Source organism: Pygoscelis adeliae, unplaced genomic scaffold, assembly GCF_000699105.1.
Source record: "Pygoscelis adeliae isolate BGI_AS28 unplaced genomic scaffold, ASM69910v1 Scaffold206, whole genome shotgun sequence".
In the NCBI taxonomy this organism is placed as follows: Eukaryota; Metazoa; Chordata; class Aves; order Sphenisciformes; family Spheniscidae; genus Pygoscelis; species Pygoscelis adeliae.
The window spans coordinates 1102179-1109620 of record NW_008825052.1 but is presented as its reverse complement, the minus strand read 5'-3'; the positions used below and the strand labels follow the sequence as shown (position 1 = coordinate 1109620).

Sequence of the window (7442 nt, the reverse complement as noted above, 5' to 3'; positions counted from 1 at the left end):
CCTAACAAAACAATGACATTGCCTTAAGATTTTTTTTGCTCTGTGGTTATCTCATGTGGCTAAAATTTAGACATCACTCTGGATAACAGTTTCTGGATATCCATTAGCGTTCTAGGGTAGCTGAAGTCAGTGTCTGACCAGTGCTTGTGATAAAGTCTTGCTGAAGACTGGTATTAATTACAATGCTAATTTCAGGTAACGTGTCTGTAAGTGAAACAATGTAAATAGAGGGATACTTCAAGATATTCAGTATGATATTTTTCAAGTGGCATTGTAACTTTCCAGGTACTGTCATCTCTTTATATTGTGGAATCAGGATATATTGGTGTTGGGGAAAACAGAGTCATGGTGTCTCGTTGGATGAGTCCTTACTCTAGGGAGATAGCACACCGATGGCAATAACCAGAGATGCAGAATGTCTAAGCCGGTTTTCTGGCTCCTCCTGGGCGACCTTGGGGAGGTCTGTCTGAATTTCATATCCAAAGCTGCATAATACGGACAGTAATACCTCCTCTGCTCCTCTTGTGTACTTGCTGTAGAGGTCCCCTGTGAAAGGAGCTGCTCCTCAGCCTGTTTTGTACAGCAGCCACAGGGACCTGCTCTCCGTTATCTACTCTAGAGGTTTCTGTGATACAAGTGAGAAAATCCAAATCATGATACCACAGTCAGGTTTGCTTTGAGTAAATGAAATTGCAAAGTCTAGAGGGGAAAAACTCAAAATAAGGAACATGTGTTTGTCAGGAATGAACCTGATTTTCACAAAGCAGTTGGTTCACAGGGACGAGGTGCATTTTATCTGCAGAGTTTATTTGAGAAGGCTTACATGGAAACACTATGGAACAGGCTGAAAATCACCTGAAAAACTATAAACAAAGGCTACCGATGTACGCAGGGAATGGCTCCTTCAGGAGGTTATTTTGTGAGTCCTGAACATACCCATACTGGATCACTGACATCAGTGAGTTAGCCGCTGGGAGGGTGTACCTGGTCCAAGAGATGTACTGGATTTTCACCCCTATTATTGTAATGCAGCTATTGAAGTGTCCCATAGGGCTGTTTAGTAGGTGTTAGGAACAGACCTTTCTAATGTATTCGTTTGTGAATGGAAATGGGCTGCTGCTTAGTAAGGAGCCAGGGACCAAGCGTGAAGTTTGAGAAGCTATTCAAAAGCATTGCTGTCAAAGAGGAGCTCAGGTCTGATCTCTGCCACAGAAGTAGCATTTGTGTAGCACTCCTAAATTTAAAGAACTATATAAAAGGTTGATCTCTCTTTTTTTTTTACTTTTTTTTTTTTTTTAAGTGAAACTGCATTGTTAAGTTACTGGGGTTTATATCTTCACAGTCGTGTGTTTATTGATACATTTTGGAGACAGTGGAAAGGCAGTTAGCCATCTGTAAGATTTTAAGAACCTGAGAGAAAGCCACAGTGGCTCTTTGATGCTGCACTCTGCTGAAAAAGAACCTCATTCACGTGGTTAATTACAGGGATTTTTTTTTTTTCTTTTTCTTCCCCATCAACTCTGTGCAGAGGGAATTCTTGCTGAATGGTGCCACAATGGCCACCCTGCAATTCCCCTACTTAATGAGCTACTTCTCGCACAAATAGATTTCAGAATAATTCGGCACAGATGTTTAGGTGTCTGGGTTGTTTTTTTTTTTTTTGCCTGAAAATGATTGTCAGTCTTCATTTTCCTTTCAGCTTTCAAGCCTGTTGAAACGACAGCATTCCTGTCATTGCAAACGTTATTCAGCCGTGTGAACTGTGACTCATTCTGAAAGATCACAGGCATTTCCCTCCCCGGCGTGCACCTATCCTCCTGCTGTTAGCTGTTTGCAGGCTGCCTTCTGCAATCAGCGGGTCAGGGGTACGTGCTGCTGCAGAGCTTGCTTGCTAGCTTGCTTCCAGCCTTGTGCTGTGCAGGGTATAGGAGCCAACGTCTGCTGCGGGCAGCAAGTTGCAGGGTAGGAAATGCTACTTTTGTCTGCTTCTGGGGAAAAAAAAAATATCTCAAATGTCCTTTTTCGGCATCTCTTTACAGTAAAAAGACCCCAAAGAGCAAACCCTAAAGGAACAGTAAATCTCATACAGACCTCCTGGCTCATGTTCACTCCAAGACTATGTTTACTTAGGCTGCAAAAATACCAGTTCATGATATCAGCTCAAGGCAACTCCATCTGGTCTGGTGGTTCCCCTTTAATCATCTTTCTTCTCTAGCATTGCCTTCTCTTTTTCTTTCCTGCGTTCCTCTCTGGCGTTAGAGGATCCCCGCTGTCACCGCGCTGGCTCTTCTCCTGGGGCCGCAGACCAGCCCGATGGTGGGGCTGTCGTCCCTGGCAGGGCTCAGCATCTTACCTCTCTGATCTGCCTCCACCCTTTCCGGTTAATTGCTCTTTCCTATATGTTTCCCAGGGCTTTGTTTGAAACTAAGGTCCTGTGGGAATCCCAAATGGGGTTTCTGTTTGTTTGGTATTTTATGGGATGTCAACATGAACCTATGGGAAAAAAAAACCCCATCCTGTTCATTATGGAAGCTCAGTTAATTGGGGATGATTAAAGGGGAGCTTGATACTACCTGCCCAGCCATCGAAGTGAGCTATGGCACCTGAAGATGAAAAGCCATGAGGAATCAATCTTAATTTAGTACAACTTAACACCGTGCTTGTATTTTTATCTACTTGAGGGAAGGGATAACACATCTAAACTTCCCAGTGTGACAAAAGCAGGCAGAATTTGGAGAAGGTGGCACAGACGGGAGCGCAGAGCCCCGTTGCTCTGCAAGCACGTGTCTGAAAGACCTCTTCTGTCCCACTCTGTCTATGTGGGAAGTGTTGCTGGAAAGGCTGACAGGATCCCTGAGGTTCAGAGCTGAGGGGCCTCACAGGGAGTGCGGAAAGCATCCACCAAAGCTGCTTCCCGGGGGCTATGAAAATGGGGAGTGGTAGGGCTACGGACAGCCACACTGATGTTTTTTTCAGGAAAACAAAGAATTCTAGTGTATCTTGTCAGGCAGGCATGGGAGAGGAAGAGGACTTTTTCTGAAAGACCGCAAGAAGCTTGCTTTTCTATTGAATCTAGATTTTAAAAAAGGAAAGAGATTGTTTGCAGAGGTTTCCTTTAGTGATTAGTGTTTGCAATTCAAGTTCTTGTTTCAGTGGACATTCAAGCAGAGATAGGCGATAGATATAAAGTTAAAATTATGTCACTGTTTTCAGATGTTTTGCTAGAGGATTTAGTTATTCAGATCTTGGTTTTCTTCATGTGTTTCTACAAGCCAGGGCTTACTTGGGTGTCCTAGAATAACTGCGTTGACACATGTATCCTGAATGAAGAGCCCTTTCTTGCTGAATTACCTACATCTGCTTGCAAAGCTGATAATGATAAATCATAGTTAGATGTTCTTTCACCGTAGTTCAAATCCTACTTTATTCTGAAATGACTTTCATGTGTAGGTAAGCCCCTAGGAAACTCTTTTTGTTTGAAATTAGATCTCCTTAATTTATTAGCCCTTGCATTTTATGCTTGTTCTGAGAAATTAATCCTGTTCCTTTAAGGTGTTTTTTGTTTTGCTTTTCTTTGCAGACTGTAAGATGGCACATTGAACTACAGCCATGGGCAAGTCCAACTCCTTCCCTCAGTTATGAGGCCTTGAGGTTCCTGAAGTACATTAGCACTTCTCAGGTAGGTTTTTCATTTCAGTTGCCAGTTAGAAAACAGTTTGCCTGGCACAGGCCATTCCCTCTCAGATAAGGAATTAATCTCACACCAAACTGGTTTCGAAACTGCTTTCTTTCTAAAGTTGTTTAACCTAGCAGTGATGGTCAACATGAATGTAAAGGTCAAAACACAGGGTAGAAAGAATGCATTTTTTCCTTGATTTTTATTTTCAGATGGGTTTGTGTCCTGACAGGAGTACGATATGACTGAAATTCCAGACGTGGTTCCTCTCCCGCTTGCTCTCTCTTTCTCACTCTCAGACACAGAAAAATACAGAGCACTCTGTGGCAAGAGAACTGTGTATTCAACTACTCCACCTCTCAATAATAATGCGATAACCTAGCTCATTTTAGCTAAAAAGGATGCATTTGAGGTTCCCCGTAAAATGAGAACAAGGCATCAGTCCCTAACTTGGACAAGTTGTCCAAATGGTACCAATGGAATCCTGGTATTTTGAGGACAAAAATGATGACCTGGAAAATTAGTGGGTTTATGTGCTTTTTTCAAAGGTGACATTTCCAAATTCAGATTGCGTTGACAGATACTTCCAGCGTTCGGCATATATGGAAATTGGGCTGTCATGTCTTAATGGAGGCATCACTTCTGCACAGCAGCATTTACGCATGCATTTCCTGTAATAAAAAATGGACGAGGTGCTGGATGCCCACAGTTCCGACAGGGCGGCTGCTTTCGGTACCCAGGTCTATCAGCAACTGACCCTTGAATACAGATTTAACTGTGCCATCGCTTACACTGGAGAACAGCAAAAAGCCTCAGGTGCTAATGTCACTGAAATGTCACTCACATACGAAATTCTCTGTTAATTCAATGCTTTCAAGGCTGAGACAAGATTCATTTGAAACACGTCTAAAAATATGCTGCTGTGCTGATGGTGTGGTAACTGGGAGGGTAGCAGAGTGTTCACTTATCCTCCAGCTTGTGGGTACCCCTGGCTAAATGCTCAAGAAAATGACATCTCTGCCTCCACTCACGCCAGCACTGAGAGGGCAGGAGGCAAGATGATGCATGTGGAGACAGCAAGAGATGTGTGTAGAGCTGCTTGTTTTGCTGTACAGAAGTTTAGACTGCGGCAGGCATATTAAGCTGAAAACATCCTTCATCTCGGTGACTTAATAAACAGTGGCAGATGCTGCTAAACTCCACTAGTTGGGTCAAAGCCTACAAGGACATCAATTAGCAGAGAGTTTATTGCTTCTGACACACTAATCCAGAAGTTTTGTTCCCAGAGTAACTGACCCTGGTGGTGGGGAGAAGCATAAGTGAAAACAAAAAATGGGAGAAATCCTTGTTCCTGACCTGGCAGATGTTATAGGATTAATAACTGACAGGATAACACTATGACTGGTATGAGCACTTCTGGAAATGGGATCCTGCTTTCGTAGATGAGCATGGGATCTCATTTTCCTTGTTTGCTGAGCAAGTGTCTACTAATTACTGTGCCTGAGTTCAGCTCCCTGCCATTAGCGTAGAATGGCTGGAACTGCTGGAGGGGGAAGATGCTATGTCAGCAGGGTCGAGGTGTGGCCAGAAAAAGCTTTTTCAATGCTGGTGTTTAATCATCAGAAGAACCATCTTACATGTGCTGTTGTTTGTTTGTATGATAGTAGTGGGTAGAAGCCCAGAACAGGACGTGAGCTCAGTGCATCAGGGTCTGTAAATCATGCGACAGACTGGTGATGGTGCTAAAGGCAGAGTTCAGGAATTTTTTATTTTTGATAGCAAGAGCTATTAAGTAGCAAGAACTATTAAAATTGCTCCAAATTCTGAGTTGTAATTGCTCATAATGCCATGAGTCAATTAAGTGGCAGCACTGCAGAATCTTAGTTTTCTGTAGAGAGCACATTATTCTTCTGTGTCTTAAAATTAGTGCTTGTTATTGCAATGCCATTTATTCCTTGATTGTTACGTGACTGAAGGGAAATGGGTAGTGGGGTGCCATGCAAATCATTGCTTAAAACTTAGTGAATCCTGAGAGCAGCATGAAGAGATGCTATATTAGCTTTTATGAATTTTCCATGGGAATTACGAGCTGGGAAGGAGCAGAGGGAAGGAGCAGGGAGGTGGTGATGCAGCATGCAGCTCTTTGTATGTAATGCTCCAGGTAATGATTTTTCAGAGCTTAAGCTTCTTAAGGAATGGGAGGTTTATTTATTTATTATAAGGCACATGGTGGAGAGTGCCTACCACAGCAAAGGCTGGGTTCCAGTATTTACTGTCACCCCTGTGTAAAATTGTTCCATTTCTGTGGTTCTAGGTGGGGCCAGACCTGTGCTTTTTAGTTTGGCTAAAACCAAGAGCTGAGCCTGGGCAGTCTGCTGTAGAGGAAGGAAGGAGCAAGATGAGAACAGTCAGTTCAGGACTGATGTTTAACCTGGTTTTGTCTCTACTACTGTTCTGTCCACCTTTTTTATTGTTGGCTTTCTGGCAGTGCCAGCTCCCATCCCTGCAGCTGGGGTTGGTACTGGGCCCAAAGAACAACTTTTCATCATGATGGCTCAGCTGGATTCCTGCAACTCTTCTCAGTCTTTGCTTTCCTATCTGCGTGTTAGCAGCCTGTGCGCTGCAAGCCCTGAATTTGATGGCCAGGCTGCACGTGGTTTGAAAAGCCCTTCACCAACCAACTGTAAGCTGATGCTGGTGCAGCGCGGCACAGCCTCTCTGGGGCAGAAGTAGCCACAGCTTTGGTGCCTACTTCTGCTTCCCGTTACCTCCTTACCACTGCTACGGCGACAGCCATACAAATTGCACTGGCTTTCCATCGCCTGCTGTGCCCTGGCTCCCAAACGCTGGAAAGGCTGCAGCACCCCCTGGCTCCATGCCTGCCTTTTCCAGAGTGGGTCTGGAGGAAGAGGATGGTGCTGAATGGTGTGGCAGAGCCTGGGGGTGAAGCGCTGGCCTGAGCTGCCAGGCGGACAGGCAGAGCTGGTGCTGCAGGCAGGGGCTCCTCCGTAGGGTGTCACTCACGGGGCCATAGCTTCGTTGACTCAGTCACCGCTGTGTTTCGGCTGTTGCAGGCTGCTGCTCAGCTGCTGGCAAAGCTGACTTCACCTCTCAGTTAAGTGATTTTTGCAACTTCCAGGTTTCTGATGAATCCAGCACGTTTTAGTCCTTGCTTTCTTGGTCTTTACAAGGCCTTTGACTTACAGTGTTCCTCCCCGCAGGGTCTCTCTCTCTTCTCCTTTTGCAGTGTTTTTATCCTGGCTTTAGACTCTAGATGTCTAAGCCAGCACAGCATAGACACATGTGCTATGATTCCTCTGTTTAGCTAAGCAATTGCTTAAATCCCTTTGTTGTTGGAGAGGGGGTGTGTTGGGGTAATGATTAAATCCCTTCTGGAACTGAGATCCAGGACACTTTAGGTAAGGCATACAGTGTACATTGCAGTGACACTGCAACTTGTGATTACAATCTTGAATCATGACATGATTTTAACATTATTCAGGATGCAGAATCCACTCCAAAAAAAATAAACATTTTAATGCCAAAAGAACTTGTTCTCGGGAAAATTGATTCTTGGGTATGGTACTAATGCTTCATTATTTGCTTTGCAAACTGCATTGCTCTCTGGGGGATTATGTAAGTCTTAAATTTCACCAAGCAGAACAGACGAACACGGAAGAAAAATCGTCAAATCTCCATAGCTGTGTATCGGATTGACAGTCAGATTTAAATGAAACCAATTAACATTTTTCTTCTTTCCACTCTT

The 7442-nt window shown here is 44.0% G+C and overlaps 1 protein-coding gene across 1 annotated transcript in view; it reads left to right on the top strand.

The window, feature by feature from the left end:
• Nucleotides 1-3596: 3596 nt before the first annotated feature.
• Nucleotides 3597-7442, top strand: part of METTL24 (methyltransferase like 24) — a 29255-nt gene continuing 25409 nt past the window's right edge. Inside the window, exon 1 of the mRNA XM_009326405.1 lies at nt 3597-3679. The gene's annotated coding sequence lies outside the window, so the exon portion shown is untranslated. The remainder of the gene's footprint in view (nt 3680-7442) is intronic.